The sequence below is a fragment of the Pongo abelii genome, chromosome 1, assembly GCF_028885655.2.
Source record: "Pongo abelii isolate AG06213 chromosome 1, NHGRI_mPonAbe1-v2.0_pri, whole genome shotgun sequence".
NCBI classification, from domain to species: Eukaryota; Metazoa; Chordata; class Mammalia; order Primates; family Hominidae; genus Pongo; species Pongo abelii.
This window is the reverse complement of record NC_071985.2, coordinates 111,556,051-111,576,872: the sequence shown is the minus strand read 5'-3', so window position 1 is coordinate 111,576,872 and position 20,822 is coordinate 111,556,051. Positions and strand designations below refer to the sequence as shown.

Genomic DNA, 20,822 nt, shown 5'->3' with positions numbered 1-20,822 from the left:
CAAAAAAAAAAAAAAAAAGAAGAAAAGAAAAGAGAGAGAGAGAGAGATGAATTTACAGTGCCATTTGAGAAGGGGTATTAAGGAATTTGCCAGGGTACTGACGCGTGTCAGGTGCAAACTGCAGGTTGAGAGAGAGCTAAGTATTTTCTGTCCATGAAGGTGATAAGCGAGGGCCTGAAGAAAGAGGGACCGGGGAGGACACTGGCGCCAGAAATAGGAAAGGGCTGCTTGGGAGTGGGAAGGATGGGTCGGGGTGCTATCTAGAAAGTTGCCTGGCAATGGCTGTGGGATGTGGAAGCGAGACATCAAACAAGAAGCTGTCGCTTAAATAAAGTCTGAAGAAAGACTAGATATGTAAACGGCAGGAGACAGTAGAGAAACTGGACTCGGCTCCTCATAAAAGTTCCCGCCTTATATTTCAGGGAGGATCGCAGCGCATTTCGGCCAAGACAGGTGAGACTGCGGTTCTGACCTGCGGGCCTGGATGAATTGCGTTAGGGCACCTGGGCTCCGGGAGAGCCCTTCCCCTCCACAAAGTAAGCGTGTTATGTCTACAACCCAACGGGGACGCTAAGAGCCCCAAAGGCCCTGCTTTCATCCCAGAGAACAGCGCCCGCCTGCGTAGTTTACACCTGGCTCTATGAGGTGAGAACACATTCCCCGCTAGCACAGAAATCCTACAAACTCCCGAGGGGGCTGCGGCTAGAAGCAGAGGCTGTGTGAAATGTGACTGGGGGCTAGGAAAAAACACGAAGATTTTCACGGACCCTGAGAACCCAAGAGACTGGAGAGACCATGGACAAATCTCTGCAAAAAGCAGCCCCGCGTAGAAAAAACGAAGAGCTGCCTTTGGCGCTAGTTAACTTGTGTAAAAGGTTGAGGCTTCTTATTTCCTCCCTGGGAAGGGGGGAAGACAACATGTCACTTCTATTCTCCAGTGTTTAACTGTAAGAATAACACTTAAAACTAAGACAAAAACCAGTAGAAAAAGAAAAAAGCAACGCTTACCGTACCGCCTGTTCTTTAAACCACAAAAAGATCAGGGGAAAGCGCGAACGCAGTCCCCCACTACCACAAATTATGCAGTCGAGTTTCCCACATTTGGGGAAATCGCAGGGGTCAGCACATCCGGAGTGCAATGGATAAGCCTCGCCCTGGGAAAACCACCTTCGTGATCATGGTATCTCCCCTGCCAGGTAAGTATGAGTTCCCGCACCTCCGCCCCGCCACAGCCTCACACGCCTCCCCCTTTACACGCACGGTCACTTGCCCCGCGCACCCCCGAGCCCTCCTAGCCCTGACACACAGCTGGGACTCTCAGGTCCCACCAGCGGTCCTGAATCGGCTCCCACGGCACGGGAACTCCTTCGTGGCTAAGCAGCAGGTGGCGAAGCAGCAGCCCCTGCGCTGCCTCATCTACATAGAAGTCGCCCTATCCGTGATGTCACCGACAGTGGCTTTCCCAGTCCCCGTCTGCCTTTCTGCCGCTCAGCCGACCAACACGCTGCCGGAGCCGGCAAGGGGAAGTGCCGCCTGTCTCTCCCTTTCTTCCCTCCCGCCCCGGCATCTGTTCTCGCCCAAAGAAGCTGGTCCTTAGCCTGCGCTTCGGAGCAACCTTTCGGTGGCCAGCTGGAGCCTGGGCACCCTTCTTCAAATAATGGCTTTTAATTTGCAGACTAGAACGTTTAGGATTACAAAAGAAACCGGTTCTCTTCACATCCTAGCATTCCGCTTGAAATTGGAAGCCGTTCAATGTCAGAGAGAAACCATATTTATGAAATTAAAGAAGCTTCTCAAATGACTGCAAACCAGCCTTCCTTACTGGTTTCATCACTGGTAATGTTATAAAGACAGTTGTCCAGTTTCATGACTCTTGTAGGTTTTTGTTTGTTTATTTGTTTTGATGTTGTTGTTGTTGTTGTTTTCCAAATTCAGTATTGTAGAAAAATATGCTGCCCCAGAAGAGATGATTGGACACTCTCAAGCGTGGTGCTGGACTTTGTCATCTCTCGCACAGCCATCTCCAGACCTTAGTGCTTACCTCACGTTAGTTTTTTATATTCTGCGAAGACAAAACCAAAATAATCCAAATTTGACACAAATACCTGCGGTACATCTTATTTGAGATGTTTAACAAATGTCTGGATCATCTTTTTTTACATTGGATTATAACGCAGGAAACACTGTGAAGTAAGTAAAGTTGGAATTCCCAAGTCAAAGACCATTTGAATATTTGCAAGTAGATTTGAGACAGGAATAATACAGGGTGGTCGCAGGGTAACAAATTCTAGGCAGCAGATTTACATGACTTGAGGCTATGGGCTGATAAGACGCTGAAAAACCAGGGTTGTGGACCAAGCTGGCTAAGACTGACTGGACTCAATGTGGTGCTGGATTTGACGTAGGTTTTACCTAGGCCCTCATTATATGCTTATTAACATACTAAATCACACACCCACCAGTGCCATGACAGTTCTGAGACCAATATTTGATGTAAAAATGGATGGCACCACAGTTCCGAGAAATCTCCACCTTTACCCAGGAATTTTCATGAATATTCCACTCCTTGGTTAAAGAAACCCATCGAGATGAAACCCCAGAACCCATTGTTCTCTCTCGGGTATGCCCGAACTCCCCTTTCTTGAGTGTGTACTTTTTGCTTTGCAATACATCTCTTCCTTCGCTATTTGCTGACTCATCCTTGACTTGGTTCTCGAGATGGTGTCAAGAGCCTGGACACCACAGCTGGGGTCGAGATCCCACCAGTGTCCGGGGACCTCCCCCAGCCCACCAGTATCAGATTCTATTCCATTGCTCAAATCACAGAACATTGAATGGAGAGTTCTCCTTTGGAGACCATAAAGTAAAGATTCTGTGGCATGGTGGCCAGTTAGGCCACTGGAAGGCATGGCAAAATATTGTAAATGAGGGATTAGGTGATGGTATAGTAACTGCTGAATGTGAAATACTTGATCCAGGCCCCATTCCCTGGAGACTGACAGGGAGACACCTCGTCCAGGTAGTAGTGGAGAAATACTTTCCGGGTATCTGACGACCAGCCTTTGTGGAAAGAACTGGCACCATCCTGCAGGTGTAACTGCCTGATGGGTTCTTCCTGCCCACTGTACACACAAAATCAATTCATGGAGACCATGGCATTGCAGTAAAGAGTTTAATCGACACAGGCCAGCCACGACATGTGGGGGACAGAGTTATTACTCAGATCGATCTCACTGAAGGCTTGGAGGTAAGGGGTTTTTCAAAGATCGTTTGGTGGGGAGGGGGCTAGGGTTTGGGCAGTGCTGATTGTTGGGGATGAAATCACAGGGGTGTGGAAAATGGCCCTCCTGCATTGAGTCAGCTTCTGGGTGGGAGCTAAGGGACTGGTTGATTTTCGGGCCAAATGGTGCCATCCAGTAGTCAGAAATGCAAAAGCCTGAAAAGACATCTCAAGAGGCCAATCTTAGGTTCTACAATAGTGATGTTCTTCACAGCAGTAATTGGGGAAGCTGCAAATCTTGTGACTCTGGAATAATGTCTGGTAATTATTTAACGAGGCATACGTCTTAGCAGAATTCAGGCCCCTTTCATCCTCCTGACTTGGTGGCCTTTCATTAGTGTTACAGGGGTAATTTAGTTTTGGGGAAGGTTATCATTTAAACCAAACTTTCTGGCTGTCCCCAATGTTTTTGGCACCGGGGACTGGTTTCATGGAAGACAATTTTTCCATGGAAGGGGGTTTCCAGATGAAACTGTTCCACCTCAGGTCATCAGGCATTAGTTAGAGTCTCATAAGGAGTGCGCAATCTGGATCCCTCACATGCGCAGTTCCCAACAGGGTCCGAGCTCCGATGAGACTCTAATGCCGATGCTGATCTGACAAGAGGCGGAGCTCAGGTGGTAATGCTCGAAAGCCTGCAACTCACCTCCTGCTGTTTGGCTGGGTTCCTAACAGGCCATGGACCAGTACCTGTCTTGTGGCCCTGGGGGTTGGGGACCCCTGATTTAAACTATAAACTCAATTTTTACCAAAGATAGCTTGGGAGAAATTGCACAGGAATGAGCAAAGACAGCTAGCCTGTGAGGCTAGAACCAAAATGGAGTCAGCCATGTCAGATTTCTCTGATTGTCATAATTTTGCAAAAGTAGTTGCAGAGGGACTACACTGGACACTTGTTAAAGGCATGAGGTGGATTTTATTGTATGTACTACAGTAGGCAAGAGAGACCAGAAGAGAACGGAGCTCAACTCCAAACACAGCAAGAAGAGTTGAAGATTTATAGCCAGCTGGCAAGGTAAGAGAGTCAGCGGATGGAAAATTACTAAGAGGAACTTGATTAGCTATCAAAGGTGGTTGGGAGGACTCTTGCTAAACTAGGCTCAACAGTATTCTTTTCTAAAGCTGGACTTGGCAGGCCAAGAACTAATAGGGAAAAGGGCTCCGAGGAAACTGACTAAGGTTTGGTCAAAGATGGAGTCCTTGTCAACTCTACATTGAAGCTTCTGCAAATAAACGAAGACCAACCAAATGAAAAAAAGCAAAGGCTATTTATTCTGAGCTTGCTATGGCAGGGAGTCAGCCACTGTTACTTGTGTTTTGGCAGAGACTTGAAGGCAGTCAGAAGGGTGGGAAAGCTTTTTAAAAAGAAAGGCTTCAGGTATGCTTGGACTGGAGGCTGTCAGCATGGTGAAGCTATAGATAGACGAAAAAATCAAAATATTTTGCCCCAGAATATATTTCTTTGGCATATTTTAAGATGGCTGTCAGAGAGCCAGCAAACAGAAGTAACTCTGCAAAACTGTCTTTTATAGGGGAAATTTACACCTGCAGAGAATCTGCATTAATCCAGCCTTCCCTTGTCAGGATTGAGAAATAAAAATAAGCCCTAGGCCCTACAACCAACTGAACGGACTCCCTCTTGGCTGACAGGACCACAGAGAAACCTTGAAATCTGTTTCTGGCTGTGACAGGATAGGAGGTCGGACATGCCCCCCTTAAAACCCCTCCCTCGCTAACCGCCATTATGAGGCAGGAGAACAGCAGAGGGAGTTGGAAGCTGGATAAAAGGCAGAATGAGTAAAGCAGAAACAGAAGCAAGGTGATGGGGTGGGAGAGCAAGAAGCAAGATAAAAGGCAGTAGTTGAGCGGCCAAAACAAAAAGTAAGATTTAAAACAGCAAGCAAGGCCGGGCACAGTCGCTCACCCCTGCAATCCCAGCAGTTTGGGAGGCCAAGGCAGGCGGATCGCCTGAGGTCAGGAGTTCGAGACCAGCCTGACCAACGTAGTGAAACCCCTTCTCTACTAAAAATACAAAAAAATAGCTGGGCATGGTGGTACACTCCTGTACTCCCAGCTACTCAGGAGGCTGAGACAGGAGAATTGCTTGAACCCGGGAGGCAGAGGTTGCAGTGAGCCAAGATCGCGCCACTGCACTCCAGACTGGGCAACAGAGCGAGACCCTGTCTTTTTAAAAAAAAAAAAAAAAAAAAAGCAAGCAGGGACCTCATGGCCAGCAAGATCCAAACCAGGAAAGGGGCAGCTCTTCAGAGATAGGCATGTGCATTAGAGAGAAAAAGTATCCTTAATATGACTTCATATGATAATCAGCTCATTAAAGCTCGTGCATATGGACTGCATATCATGCATGTACTTAAAATTATGGGATGGAGGCAGCATTCAAGCACACAAGGGCCAAAGTAACTAAGCAACCCACCTAGCAATCAAAAGGCAAACACTGGCTAAAGATTAGGCATCCTTGGCCGGGCACAGTGGCTCATGCCTGTAATCCCAGCACTTTGCGAGGCCGAGGTGGGCGGATCATGAGGTCAGGAGATCGAGACCATCCTGGCTAACACGGTGAAACCCCGTCTGTACTAAAAATACAAAAAAATTAGCCGGGCCTGGTGGCGGGCGCCTGTAGTCCCAGCTGCTGGGGAGGCTGAGGCAGGAGAATGGCGTGAACCCGTGAGGCAGAGCTTGGAGTGAGCCAGGATCGTGCCACTGCACTCCAGCCTGGGTGACAGAGCAAGACTCTGTCTCACGAAAAAAACAAACAAAAAAAAACAGTAGGCATCCTTGTGAAGAGAAGAAAACACACACACACACACACACAAAAAGACCCCAAGTACACCAAACTAATACTGATCTCATCTCCCAGAGGTCAGCCCACGCTCCCCACTCTGAGAGTGTTACTGTGCTTAATAAACTTTTGCTTTGCTTTGCTGCTTTGTGTGTGTCATGTACAGTTCTTTGTTTGGGACACCAAGAGCCTGGAACTGCACGGCACCATCTGGTAAGAATTAGGCTTTTTTGGCCGGGAGCGGTGGCTTATGCCTGTAATCCCAGCACTTTGCGAGGCCGAGGCGGGCGGATCACGAGGTCAGGAAATCGAGACCATCCTGGCTAACACGGTAAAACCCCGTCTCTACTAAAAATACAAAAAATTAGCCGGGCGTGGTGGTGGGCACCTGTAGTCCCAGCTACTCAGGAGGCTGAGGCAGGAGAATGGCCTGAACCCGGGAGGCGGAGCTTGCAGTGAGCCGAGATCGCGCCACTGCACTCCAGCCTGGGCGACAGAGAGAGACTCTGTCTCAAAAAAAAAAAAAAAGAAGAAAAAAAAAAAGAATTAGGCCTTTTTTTTCCTAAGGGTTAACAACAAACCAGCCCTTTGGAAAGACTTGCTTCACCACTGTTATCAGCCAACGGCCTGATGCTTTCCCTCCGTTTTGTGGTTTTGACAAAACAAGCAAGCAGCATTCCCTCCTGATAAGAGACCACCCACCTAGGAATGATTCTGGCCAGACTAGAGAGGATGCACAGTGAGGGTTTTCATGTCCTCTGCTTCAGCTTTTGATGTCAGAGGGCCACAAACTCCACTCTCAGATGATTGCTAATGCCACCATTTTATGAACATGGGCCCCATGGAGAGGCACGAAGCTCAATTGCACTTCTGCACATTTTTCCTCCTATAAATATTGCTATTGGAATATTATTTGGTACGGCTCCCGTGAAAGACACATTTGCAGAATGTACTCAAATTAGAAGCATTATGTAAACCCTATAATGTAGCAATGGTGCATCAACTTCCCTACACTATAGAAATATCTGCGGTGTAGACATTTCCACAATGACCAAAGATATGTGTATAAGAAAGGTGGGTGCAGCATTCTCTGTAATCCTAAAACAATGAAACCAACCTCATCTCAAAAACTTTTTTTTTTTTTTTTTTTTTTTGAGTTGGAGTCTCGCTCTGTTGCCCAGGCTGGAGTGTAGTGGTGCGATCTTGGCTCACTGCAGCCTCCACCTCCCAGGTTCAAATGATTCTTCTGCCTCAGAATCCCAAGTACCTGGCATTACAGGCACATGCCACCATGCCTGGCTAACAAAAACATTTTGAAAAGGGTTAAATAAATCATGCACAAACTGAGGAAAAATACCGTTTTCAAAAATGATGGAGAGGATCACTATGATGACGAACGATTCCACTGGTCACATTATTGATAGAGCCATCAGTAAATCCAGACACATCCTGGGGATATTACTGACCTCCTATTATGAAAATATGAAAAAATAGAGGCATGTAAATTACTCGTTTAAGCGTATAACGGACTGAATTAGAATTTTATCACACCAGAAGTGGGTTCCTAGGTCTCTGTTTCAGGATTCCTGAGTTACACACGTATAAACCCAGGATTTCAGGAGATACCCGGTTAAGAATCCGGTCGGGGAGGTGGGCGGGCCCTTGACATGGATAAGTCACAAATTAGTGGCTTAGGACTCCGGGAAGATAAAATCTTCCCCATTTATCTAGTGATTGACAATGCATGAATACTTTAAAAGTTCCAAGAAGCGTCCCTGGGTGGGCTCGAACCACCAACCTTTCGGTTAACAGCCGAACGCGCTAACCGACTGCGCCACAGAGACAGGTACTGCCAGATCTACTGGGCGCTATAGGCAGGGCGCACGCACTAAACTTCCTCCGTCCCTTCCATCCTCAGGGCCAGCCCGGCAGGACGACTGAGCAAGGCCTTGGAAAACCGGAGAGATTGGAGCGGTAAGTCGCGCTGGTCACGTTGGACACCTGCGCGTTGGGAGATTCTGGAGCCAGAAGGACAGCCGAATGGCCTTCGCCCGCCCTGCCCCTCGCCTGCTTCAGAAACCCCCGGAAACGCCCCGGTTGAGACCCCGGCCCGAGCCGCCTGGGGACCCTAGGGAAGCTGAACGCCCGGTTGCTCCCGGGATGGCTCTTCCCGTTCTTTGCGCCGCCTTCAGCCAGTGAGGGAGCCTGTGCCCTCCCTGCCCAGTCGCTTTTGGGGCCGCTGCGGAGCTTCCGCTGCCATCTTCGGATCCTGTGTTCCGCACGGGGGCTCCACCAGGGCAGGGATCGTGGTGAGGGTGGCTCGTGGGTCCCCCTCGCAGGGAGCAGGGTCTGGCACTCACCAGGGCGCACGACTAGGACCTGTCGAATGAATCCATCTTCGCCTTTAGCTTTTAGTCCTTTGAAGAGCCTTGAGAATGGAAATCATGAGAGATTTTTCCATGGGGAAGTTCCTTTTACAAAGCATTTATTTAGGTTGACTTCTTGGCACCCCGCGGGGCGGCAACGGGCAGGGCCTCCAGTGCACCTTCTGCGCGGTGGAGCCGCGGGGGCTCAGCTGGGCGGTGGTCGGGTCCTGAGGCCGGAGGGCGGGAGTAGGGGAGGGGAAAAGCAAAAGCGGGGAAAGAAGCCGGGGAGCGGTGGACCAGACGTCCAGACCTCCTGAAAGGTTGGCGGGGAGGCACAGGCGGGATCTTCCGGAGGTGAGAATTTTTTTTATTGTAGCAGAATGGGGAGGAATTGAGGGGAAAATGGAGACAGAAGCTGAAAGAGCCCCAAACGCCAGAACCTGCAGCTCCCCAAGAATAAGATCTTCCAGAAGAACTAGACCGAAAACTAGGCGTTGGGGAACACTGAAATCCTTGGAGGAGTAACATCAGCATGGCCCTCTGTGTTCCTTTAGGCAAAAGGACTTGCTTCCATTGTTTGTTCAATTGTTTGTGTTTGTTAAATAAATAAAACGATTTTCATGTATCTTTGAAATTACTTCGGCGCTACTATTTTATGATTACAAATAATGCCGCAGTGATCATTCTTGTACACTTCTCATTGGCCATTTGTGTATTTCTATAGGGTAGAGGCCTGGAGAGCAGTTGTTCCAGCATGGGGATTACACTGTTTTTGTTTGTTTGTTTGTTTGTTTGTTTGTTTGTTTGTTTGTTTTTGAGACAGAGTCTCGGTCTGTCACCCAGGCTGGAGTGCAGTGGTGCGATCTCAGCTCTCACTGCAACCTCCGCCTCCCGGGTTCAAGCGAATCTCCTGCTTCAGCCTCCCAAGTAGCTGAGATTACAGGTCCGCGCGAGCCACCACATCGGGCTAATTTTTGTATTTTTAGTAGAGACGGGGTTTCACCGTTTTGGCCAGGCCGGTCTCAAACTCCTGACCTCAAGTGATCTGCCTGCCTTGGCCTCTCAAAATGCTGGGATTACAGGCGTGAGCCACCGCACCCAGCGATTACATGGTTTTTTAATATTATTCTGTTTTCTTTCCTTACTTGGCTTATTAGCTGTAACTCTTTCTTTTGTTACGTCAGTGGTGGCTTTAGGGTTCCTAGAATACATCTTTATCCGTCTGCCATCAAGTGACATAATACCTCCCCTTCTGGCCTTTATGCTAGTGTTGTCAGGTAATTTGATTTTGGACATGTTATAAACCCCAACATCCAAGTAGGTACATAGCGATTTCCAGTCGTCTCCATTTCTTTGTGTAGGTTCAGATTTCTGTTTGGTATCCTTATCCTTAGGCCTGGAGGACTCCTTCAACATTTCTTGTAGTGTGGTTCGGTGAATTCTGTCATTTTTTGTATGTCTTTAAATGTCCTGATTTCAGTCACATTTTTGAAAGATATTTCAATTTGGCATAGAATTCTAGAATAACTTTTTTTCTCTCAGTACTTTAGGATGTTGCCACTTCGACGCTTTGTCATTGAGATATCTTTCCCGTCTTTGTAAACCTGGCATAAAGTGGGTTTCCTGTACTTGTTATATGATTTTTGGATTGTGTATTCAAATTAAAAGTATTAAATTAAAATGGCCTGGGTGAGGTGGCTCACGCCTGTAATCCCAGCACTTTGGGAAGGGGAGGCAGAGGATCGCTTGAGACCCAGATTTGGAGACCACCCTGGGCAAGATAGCAAGACCGTGTGTGTGTGTGTGTGTGTGTGTGTGTGTGTGTGTCTGTATATGTGTGTATCTGGAATCAGCAGAGAAATTGTATTGCCTCTAGGACTGGATTGTTGTATAAGTCTGTTCAGGTTGCCATAACAAACTGGATAGGACCGTAGTCCTGTCCAGTGATCCTCCCCAAGACAACAGGGGAGGATTCCAGATTCTGAGCACCTCTCAGTCCTTGGTTGGGTTATTTTGATCCTGTCCATATTATATTTATAAATATTCTCTTCATAAAACTCTCTTCAGGCCGGGCGCAGTGGCTCACGCCTGTAATCCCAGCACTTTGGGAGGTCAAGAGATCGAGACCATCCTGGCCAACATGGTGAAACCCCCTCTCTACTAAAAATACAAAAAAATAGTCGGGCGTGGTAGCGGGCGCCTGTAGTCTCAGCTCCTCGGGACGCTGAGGCAGGAGAATGGCATGAACCCGGGAGGCGGAGCTTGCAGTGAGCCGAGATGGCACCACTGCACTCCAGCCCGGGCGACAGAGCGAGACTCCATCTCAAAAACAAAACAAAACAAAACAAAACTCTCTTTAAATCACACATCCGAGTGTGCCCCTTGTTTCCCATCAGAGCCAAGACTGAATTGAGATGATTTCTTAAGGTCAGGTTGATGTCTTAATCCAGTTGTGCTGCTATAACAAAATACCGCAGAGTGAGTAACTTATAAACAACAAAAATTTATTGCTCACAGTTATGGTGGATGATCAGTCCAAGATCAAGTTGCCAGCAGGTTCAGTGTCTAGTGAAGGCCCATTCCTCTATCATCCAGGCTGAAGTGCAGTGTTGCAAGCTTGGGTCACTGCAACCTTCACCTCCCAGGCTCAAGTAATCCTCCCACCTCAGCCTCCTGAGTAGCTGGGACCACAGGTGCTTACCACCATGCCTGGCTAATTTTTTTTTTTTTTTTTTTGTAGAGATGGGGTTTCACCATGTTTCCCAGGCTGTTCTCAAACTCTTGGACTCAGGCAATCTGCCAGCCTCCTGAGGGAGTGCTGGGATTACAGGCATGAGCCACTGTGCCCATCCCCAAAATTCTACTAATATGTGTGCATAATTACATAGTTACCAGCCATTATTTTCTGATACTTTGATTGGCAATTGGTTGAAAGAGTTTATCTAAAGACCTGGAATCCATAGAGGGGAATCTCTGTGTTAAGGGGTTCTTATTATGCAGATGAAGCCTCCAGGTAGCAGGCTTCAGAGAGAATTGATTGTAAATGTTTCTTATCAGACTTAAAAAGGTGCCTAGATTAGGGTAAAGACCTGGAAAGGGATTCCCTATAGCATGTAGACTTTCCCCACAAGAGACAACTTTGCAGGGACATTTCAAAATATGATAAAAAATATATTTTAGGGTAAAATATTTTTATTTCTTTCAGGGCCTGCTATCTGTCATGTAATGCTACACTAGAGTCAGCCTGGAGTTTGGTGTCTTATTGCTACAAAAAGTCTTAAGATCTCTGTTGTAATGCCAGTTGGGCCTGGTCAGATGTGCTGGTCCATTGTGCCTGAATTCCAAAGGAAGGAGGGTATAATGAGGCATATCTGACCCCTACTTCCCATCATGGTCTGAACCAGTTTTTCAGGTTAACTTTGGAATGACCCTGGCTGAGAGGAGGGGTGCATTCAAATAGTTGAGGGGCTTGGAATTTTATTTGTGGTTTACACTACAGAAAGTATCTTTCCAGTATTACCTGGACAGTGTGTCTGCCTGTCAGTATCCAGGGAATGGCACCTGGATCAAGCATTTAGAATTCAGTTGCTACATTCTCACCTAATCCCTCACTTTCAATATTTTGCCATGTTTTCCAGTGACCTAACTGGCCACCATGTCACAGACTTTATGGTCTCCAAAGGAGACCCCTCCATTTCATGTTTTGTGATTTGAGCAACAGACTGGCATCTACTTGAAATTTTCAAATGGTCTTTGACTTGGGCTTTCCAATTTTGCTCTACTTCACAGTGTTTTCTGGGTTATATACAAGGGAGATGATCCAGTCATTTGTTAAGCGCCTCAAATAAGACATACCCTAGATTTTGTTTGTTCGTTTGTTTGTTTTGTCAAATTGGGATTATTTTTGTGTCTTTGGAGAATATAAAATACTAATATGAGGTAAGCACTAAGGTTCTGAGATGGCCGTGGAAGAGATGACAAAGTCCATCACCATGCCTGAGAGTGTCCAATCGTCTCTGCGGGGGCCACATATTTTTGTATGACACTGTATTTGAAATAACAACAACAACAACAACAACAACAAACCCTTCAAGATTCATAAAATTGGACAACTGTCTTTGTAACACTTCTAGTGGTAAAACCAGTAAGGATGGCTCATTTGCAACCCATCTGAGCAGCCTCTCTGGTTTCATAGATATGTTTTCTCTCTGACATTGAACGGCTTTCAACTTTAAGCAGAATGCTACATCACATAGGTTTTGAAAGGAACCGGTTTTCTTTATAATCCTAAACGTTCAAGTCTGCGCATTAAGACATTATCTGAAGAAGGGTGCACAAGCTTCCTGTTGGCCGCCAGAAGGGTTCTCCGCACGACATAGACCAAGTACCACAGTCTTAGGGGGAAGACCAGACGCGGAGTCTTTGCGCACCTCCCCAGAGAACAACGGCAGGAGAAAAAGGAGGAAGAGACAGACGTCACTTCCTCCGCCAGCTCCGGCAGCGGGTGGATCGACTGAGTTGGCGGAGGGTGGGAGAGCAGACGGGGAGTGGGAAAGGCGCTGTCGGTGACATCACGGATAGGGCGATTTCTATGTAGATGAGGCAGCGCAGGGGCTGCTGCTTCCCCACATGGCTACTTCGCCACTAAGGAGTTCCCGTGCCGTGGGAGCGGGTTCAGGACCGCTGGTCGGAACTGAGAGTCCCAGCTGTGTGTCAGGGCTAGGAGGGCTCGGGGGTGCGCGCGAGGCAAGTGACCGTGCGTGTAAAGGGTGAGGCATATGAGGCTGTGGCGGGGCGGAGGTACGGGAACTCATACTTACCTGGCAGGGGAGATACCATGATCACGAAGGTGGTTTTCCCAGGGTGAGGCTTATTTATTGCACTCCGGATGTGCTGACCCCTGCGATTTCCCCAAATGTGGGAAACTCGACTGCATAATTTGTGGTAGTGGGGGACTGCGTTCGCGCTTTCCCCTGGTACTTTTGTGATGTAAATAGTAGCTGAACGCTTAGTGTTATTTGCAGTTCGAGGTTGTGGATTTGTGCTTTGTAGCTGTGCTGTGCGTGGTCGGTTGCGTCTGCTCGCAACAGTTAATTTTCGTTTGCGAAATCATGTTCGGGAGCAGCTGGCAGCTATCCACTGGGTCTCTTGGGAAGCGAATTTGAGTGTTTGTTGATTGGGGTGGTCTTCCAGGTTTAGCTACCGCGGTACTTGCTAGGGGTAGCCCAGGGACTGAGGCTGGGCAGCTTTCTGGTTTATTCAGTGGCCCCTAGGGTTTCTAACATCTCTTGAAAACTTGGTGTTTTCTGCTATCCTCAGAGTTACCTCTTAGCCTCTGTTTTTTTTGTTGTTGTTTTTCCTCTCTCCCTGAGACAAGTCTCGCTGTGCCGCTCAGGCTGGAGAAGTGGCGCGATCTTCCCATCTCAGGCTCCCGAGTAAGACAACCACAAGCCACCACGCCCGGCTAGTTTTTTCTTTTTTTTTCTTTTCTTTTCTTTCTCTTTCTCTTTTCTTTCTTTTTCTTTTTCTTTTTTTTTTCTTTTTTTGTAGCGGTTTCACCATTCTACTCAGGCTGGGCTGCAACTCCTGGGCTCAAGTGATCCGCCCAGCCTTCTGAAGTGCTGGGACTACAGGTGCGATCCATCTTGCCCGGGCAGCTCCTACTTTTCACCACAGCATTCACGGGAGTTTGTAGGATTTCTGTGCTGGGGAAACGTGTACTCAGTTAATAGAGCCAGGTGGAAGTTGTACTCAGAACTGGTGGTTTTCTTTGGAATGAAAACAGTGCATGTTGGGGGCTCTTAGTGTCCCCGTTCGGTTGTAGACATAACACCCTTGCTTTGTGTAGGGGAAGGGCTTTGCCCGTGCCCTGGCGCCCCGGCGCAGGGCATCGAGGCCTGCAGATCAGAACCGCAGTCTAACCTATGTCTTGGCGGAATACCCTGCTAATTCTCCCTGGAATGTAAGATGGGAGGTCTTGTGAGGAGGTTTCTACAAGTAAGAAAACAAATTTCCATTCAGTTTTTATTGACAAAATAGAAAATTGTGATAACCGAGTCCAGCCTCTCAGATGACAAATGTCTTTTGCACTGAGAGCTGGGAACTGCCGCTTGCCTCAGCTCCTGCGTGCAGGTGCAGCCCTCGCTTCCCTCCACACTTTCTCCAGCGGGTGTCACTTCCTCCACAAGAGGCAGACAGCGTTCTGCAGAACCACAGCGCTCAAGGCCTTCGAGAGCCAAAAATCTCGGAGCGAGCTGCCCTGTCCTGGCTGTACCTCACGACTGACCTAGAAATGGCCTTTGCTGGGAGCAAAGGGTAGGGGGGAGATGGTCGTCGGAGCTGGGGCCTGTGCACTGGACCAGGTTGACCCACGGGAGGGGAGGTACCCAGAGTTAGAAGGGGGCCAAGCACTGAGACCTCAACATCCTCAATCTCCAAAAGGACTCAGAGAGATGCAGAAACTGAGACAGGGTTCCTTTTTCAAGGAAAGAGAAAACTACTGAGGAAGGCCCCAGGGGATCTGAACCAAAATCCAGACTTTTTTTCCTCCTGCAGCTTTTTGTTTTTATTTTTGTTTGAGAAGGTGTCTCGGTCTGTTGCCCCGGCTGGAGGGCAGTGGCGCAATTTCGGCTCATTAAAACCTCCATCTCCCCGGGTTCAAGCAATTCTCCTGCCTCAGCCTCCCTAGTAGCTGGGAGTACAGGTGCCCGCCATGACGCCCGGCTAATTTTTGTATTTTTATTAGAGACGAGGTTTCACCATGTTGGTCAGGCTGGTCTCAAACTCCTGATCTCAAGTGATCCACCCACCTCAGCCTCCCAGAGTGCTGGGATTACAGGTGTGAGCTACCGCGCCCAGCCCGCACCTGCAGCTTAATCCCATTTCGTTGGTGCAACTTCATCCTTCCGTATGCTCAGGTCAATAAGCAGTACTGTAGGCTGGTCGTTCTTTGACCCCCATACATCCTATTGCTCGGAAAATTATGTTTTCTCTTTGGTTAACCGCAGACTTTGATATGCACACTCTTTCTTGGTCTGAAACCCACCCAATAGTCCCGTACGTAGATTTTTGGATAAACATAGAAATGGACCCTTCTGATCTTAAAGCTTGAAACTTAATATTTGTTTTATTTGAGTTCCTTCCTTCAGGCCTCTCAAAAAAGATATCAAAGAACTGAAAGTCACCCAGACAATGAGATGCCGGACCCCTCATTCGTCGTGATTGCTTCCTGGCCCCTCCCTAGTTCCTGTTTTCTTTTTTCTTTTTGAGACAGAGTCTCCCTCCGTCTCCCAGGCTGGAGTGCATGTGGCGCGATCTTGGCTCACTGCAAGCTCCGCCTCCCGGGTTCACGCCATTCTCCTGCCTCAGCCTCCCGAGTAGCTGGGACTACAGGCACCCGCCACCACGCCCGGCTAATTTCTTTTTGTATTTCTAGTAGAGACGGGGTTTCACCGTGTTAGCCAGGATGGTCTCGATCTCCTGACCTCGTGATCTGCCCGCCTCGGCGTCCCAAAGCGCTGGGATTACAGGCGTGAGCCACCGCGCCTGGCCTACTTCCTGTTTTCTTACACATTGTTACATTTCTTCCCTGCCATCTAAGCCTCTAGTTTTGGTTGGTCAGGGAGATGGATTTGAGACTGAGGTCTCATCTCCTCCGCTGCAGCACCCTATTAAAGCCTCTTCCTTGGCAATAACCGTCTCGGTGATTGGTTTTCTGTGTGGCAAGCAGCAGGAACCCCAGGTCTCTGAATTTTGGCAAAGGAATCTCCTGATAAAGGCGGGATCGATTTTACTGACCAGCCTGAAAACGATCAGACGTTTGAAAGCCTCAATCTCGGAGCCTGTCGGAGTTTGGTCTGCCCTTGAGCCTTTTCTTTGGGCCTACCAGTCAAAATCAGCCTGGCCAAACCTGTCTTCAAGGACCAGGGGCAGGGCCGGCTTCTCCCGCCGGGTCGGCAGCCACCTTCCCCTTCCCTGTGACTTGAAGAGAAGCTTCAGGGGGCGTTTATTCAATTTGCGAGGAGCCCGCGAGGCGCAGGTGCGTGGTGACTGTGGTTCCCACGGCACCCGCCGCCGTCTTTGGTCCTCTCGCTGTCACCGGCGGGCGGTAACATTCCGGGTGAGCTAGGGCTCCGAAGACACCAGGAAGGGAGGGACCAGTGGGGAAGGGCACCGCCCGTTTAGGTCCTGCGCAGGAGGGATCCGAAAAACGTCTTGAAGAAATAGAAAGGGAGGGCCAGATGCAGTGGCTCACGCCTGTAATCCCAGCAATTTGGGAGGCCGAGGTGGGTGGATCACGAGGTCACGAGTTCGAGACCAGCCTGGCCAAGATGGTGAAAGCCCGTCTCTACCAAAAATACAACAAGTAGCCGGGTGCGGTGAGGGGCGCCTGTAATCCCAGCTACTCAGGAGGCTGAGGCAGGAGAATCTCTAGAACCCAGGAGGCGGAGGTTGCAGTGAGCTGAGATTGCCCTACTGCACCCTAGCCTGGGCAACACAGCAAGACTCCGTCCCAAATAAATAAATAAATAGAAAGGGAGAGTTGGAAGTAGATCAAAGAGAAGAAAAGAAATCCTAGATTTCCTACCTGAAGGCACCATGAAGATGAAGGCCACCTCTTCTGGGCCGGGTCCTCCCGTTGCAGGTGAACCGAGTTCTGGCCTCCATTGGAGACCAAAGGAGATGACTTTGGCCTGGCTCCTAGTGAGGAAGCCATGCCTAGCCCTGTTCTGTTTGGGCTTGATCCTGTAGCACTTGATTGTCTCTCCTGGACTTTCCACGGATTCCAGGGATGCAACTGAGAAGTTTATTTTTAATGCACTTACTTGAAGTAAGAGTATTTTAAAACATTTTAGCAAAGGAAATGAATTCTGACAGGTTTTGCACTGAAGACATTCACGTGTGAGGAAAACAGGAAAACCACTATGCTAGAAAAAGCAAATGCTGTTGAGATTGTCTCACAAACACAAATTGCGTGTCAGCAGGTAGGTTTGAGCCTCAGGTTGGGCACATTTTACTTTAAGCGCACTGTTGGTGGAACTTAAGGTGACTGTAGGACTTATATATACATACATACATATAATATATATACATATTTATGTGTATATATATATATACACACACATATACAGACACACACACACACACACACACACACACACACACACGGTCTTGCTATCTTGCCCAGGGTGGTCTCCAAATCTGGGTCTCAAGCGATCCTCTGCCTCCCCTTCCCAAAGTGCTGGGATTACAGGCGTGAGCCACCTCACCCAGGCCATTTTAATTTAATACTTTTAATTTGAATACACAATCCAAAAATCATATAACAAGTACAGGAAACCCACTTTATGCCAGGTTTACAAAGACGGGAAAGATATCTCAATGACAAAGCGTCGAAGTGGCAACATCCTAAAGTACTGAGAGAAAAAAAGTTATTCTAGAATTCTATGCCAAATTGAAATATCTTTCAAAAATGTGACTGAAATCAGGACATTTAAAGACATACAAAAAATGACAGAATTCACCGAACCACACTACAAGAAATGTTGAAGGAGTCCTCCAGGCCTAAGGATAAGGATACCAAACAGAAATCTGAACCTACACAAAGAAATGGAGACGACTGAAAATCGCTACGTACCTACTTGGATGTTGGGGTTTATAACATGTCCAAAATCAAATTACCTGACAACACTAGCATAAAGGCCAGAAGGGGAGGTATTATGTCACTTGATGGCAGACGGATAAAGATGTATTCTAGGAACCCTAAAGCCATCACTGATATAACAAAAGAAAGAGTTACAGCTAATAAGCCAAATAAGGAAAGAAAATAGAATGATATTAAAAAAACCATGTAATCGCTGGGTGCGGTGGCTCACGCCTGTAATCCCAGCATTTTGAGAGGCCAAGGCAGGCAGATCACTTGAGGTCAGGAGTTTGAGACCGGCCTGGCCAAAACGGTGAAACCCCGTCTCTACTAAAAATACAAAAATTAGCCCGATGTGGTGGCTCGCGCGGACCTGTAATCTCAGCTACTTGGGAGGCTGAAGCAGGAGATTCGCTTGAACCCGGGAGGCGGAGGTTGCAGTGAGAGCTGAGATCGCGCCACTGCACTCCAGCCTGGGTGACAGACCGAGACTCTGTCTCACAAACAAACAAACAAACAAACAAAAACAGTGTAATCCCCATGCTGGAACAACTGCTCTCCAGGCCTCTACCCTATAGAAATACACAAATGGCCAATGAGAAGTGTACAAGAATGATCACTGCGGCATTATTTGTAATCATAAAATAGTAGCGCCAAAGTAATTTCAAAGATACATGAAAATCGTTTTATTTATTTAACAAACACAAACAATTGAACAAACAATGGAAGCAAGTCCTTTTGCCTAAAGGAACACAGAGGGCCATGCTGATGTTACTCCTCCAAGGATTTCAGTGTTCCCCAACGCCTAGTTTTCGGTCTAGTTCTTCTGGAAGATCTTATTCTTGGGGAGCTGCAGGTTCTGGCGTTTGGGGCTCTTTCAGCTTCTGTCTCCATTTTCCCCTCAATTCCTCCCCATTCTGCTACAATAAAAAAAATTCTCACCTCCGGAAGATCCCGCCTGTGCCTCCCCGCCAACCTTTCAGGAGGTCTGGACGTCTGGTCCACCGCTCCCCGGCTTCTTTCCCCGCTTTTGCTTTTCCCCTCCCCTACTCCCGCCCTCCGGCCTCAGGACCCGACCACCGCCCAGCTGAGCCCCCGCGGCTCCACCGCGCAGAAGGTGCACTGGAGGCCCTGCCCGTTGCCGCCCCGCGGGGTGCCAAGAAGTCAACCTAAATAAATGCTTTGTAAAAGGAACTTCCCCATGGAAAAATCTCTCATGATTTCCATTCTCAAGGCTCTTCAAAGGACTAAAAGCTAAAGGCGAAGATGGATTCATTCGACAAGTCCTAGTCGTGCGCCCTGGTGAGTGCCAGACCCTGCTCCCTGCGAGGGGGACCCACGAGCCACCCTCACCACGATCCCTGCCCTGGTGGAGCCCCCGTGCGGAACACAGGATCCGAAGATGGCAGCGGAAGCTCCGCAGCGGCCCCAAAAGCGACTGGGCAGGGAGGGCACAGGCTCCCTCACTGGCTGAAGGCGGCGCAAAGAACGGGAAGAGCCATCCCGGGAGCAACCGGGCGTTCAGCTTCCCTAGGGTCCCCAGGCGGCTCGGGCCGGGGTCTCAACCGGGGCGTTTCCGGGGGTTTCTGAAGCAGGCGAGGGGCAGGGCGGGCGAAGGCCATTCGGCTGTCCTTCTGGCTCCAGAATCTCCCAACGCGCAGGTGTCCAACGTGACCAGCGCGACTTACCGCTCCAATCTCTCCGGTTTTCCAAGGCCTTGCTCAGTCGTCCTGCCGGGCTGGCCCTGAGGATGGAAGGGACGGAGGAAGTTTAGTGCGTGCGCCCTGCCTATAGCGCCCAGTACATCTGGCAGTACCTGTCTCTGTGGCGCAGTCGGTTAGCGCGTTCGGCTGTTAACCGAAAGGTTGGTGGTTCGAGCCCACCCAGGGACGCTCCTTGGAACTTTTAAAGTATTCATGCATTGTCAATCACTAGATAAATGGGGAAGATTTTATCTTCCCGGAGTCCTAAGCCACTAATTTGTGACTTATCCATGTCAAGGGCCCGCCCACCTCCCCGACCGGATTCTTAACCGGGTATCTCCTGAAATCCTGGGTTTATACGTGTGTAACTCAGGAATCCTGAAACAGAGACCTAGGAACCCACTTCTGGTGTGATAAAATTCTAATTCAGTCCGTTATACGCTTAAACGAGTAATTTACATGCCTCTATTTTTTCATATTTTAATAATAGGAGGTCAGTAATATCCCCAGGATGTGTCTGGATTTACTGATTGCTCTATCAATAATGTGACCAGTGGAATCGTTCGTCATCATAGTGATCCTCTCCATCATTTTTGAAAACGGTATTTTTCCTCAGTTTGTGCATGATTTATTTAACCCTTTTCAAAATGTTTTTGTTAGCCAGGCATGGTGGCATGTGCCTGTAATGCCAGGTACTTGGGATTCTGAGGCAGAAGAATCATTTGAACCTGGGAGGTGGAGGCTGCAGTGAGCCAAGATCGCACCACTACACTCCAGCCTGGGCAACAGAGCGAGACTCCAACTCAAAAAAAAAAAAAAAAAGTTTTTGAGATGAGGTTGGTTTCATTGTTTTAGGATTACAGAGAATGCTGCACCCACCTTTCTTATACACATATCTTTGGTCATTGTGGAAATGTCTACACCGCAGATATTTCTATAGTGTAGGGAAGTTGATGCACCATTGCTACATTATAGGGTTTACATAATGCTTCTAATTTGAGTACATTCTGCAAATGTGTCTTTCACGGGA

The 20,822-nt window shown here is 48.3% G+C and overlaps 1 protein-coding gene, 1 long non-coding RNA gene, 4 other non-coding genes and 2 pseudogenes across 7 annotated transcripts in view; 3 read left to right on the top strand and 5 right to left on the bottom strand.

The window, feature by feature from the left end:
* Window positions 1-20,822, bottom strand: part of LOC100447686 (neuroblastoma breakpoint family member 12) — a 2,265,351-nt gene that overhangs the window by 615,533 nt on the left and 1,628,996 nt on the right.
* Window positions 1,041-1,204, bottom strand: LOC129052659 (U1 spliceosomal RNA). The gene has a single exon (XR_008517752.1). It is a non-coding gene; the product is annotated as a U1 spliceosomal RNA (small nuclear RNA).
* TRNAN-GUU (transfer RNA asparagine (anticodon GUU)) lies at window positions 7,851-7,924 on the bottom strand. The gene has a single exon. It is a non-coding gene; the product is annotated as a tRNA-Asn (tRNA).
* Window positions 7,933-8,816, top strand: LOC129058907 (uncharacterized; annotated as a pseudogene).
* On the top strand, window positions 13,259-13,422 carry LOC112131683 (U1 spliceosomal RNA). Its single transcript, XR_002913667.2, has one exon. It is a non-coding gene; the product is annotated as a U1 spliceosomal RNA (small nuclear RNA).
* LOC129058902 (uncharacterized) lies at window positions 13,477-19,782 on the bottom strand (annotated as a pseudogene).
* LOC129058934 (uncharacterized) lies at window positions 13,477-20,583 on the bottom strand. Of its 2 annotated transcripts, none has more exons than XR_008524411.2 (2): window positions 19,778-20,583; window positions 13,477-19,009 (listed from the first exon to the last, which is right to left on the bottom strand). It is a non-coding gene; the product is annotated as an uncharacterized LOC129058934 (long non-coding RNA). The 2 variants fall into 2 exon arrangements; XR_008524405.2 differs by having other exon boundaries at window positions 13,477-19,006.
* TRNAN-GUU (transfer RNA asparagine (anticodon GUU)) lies at window positions 19,908-19,981 on the top strand. Its single transcript has one exon. It is a non-coding gene; the product is annotated as a tRNA-Asn (tRNA).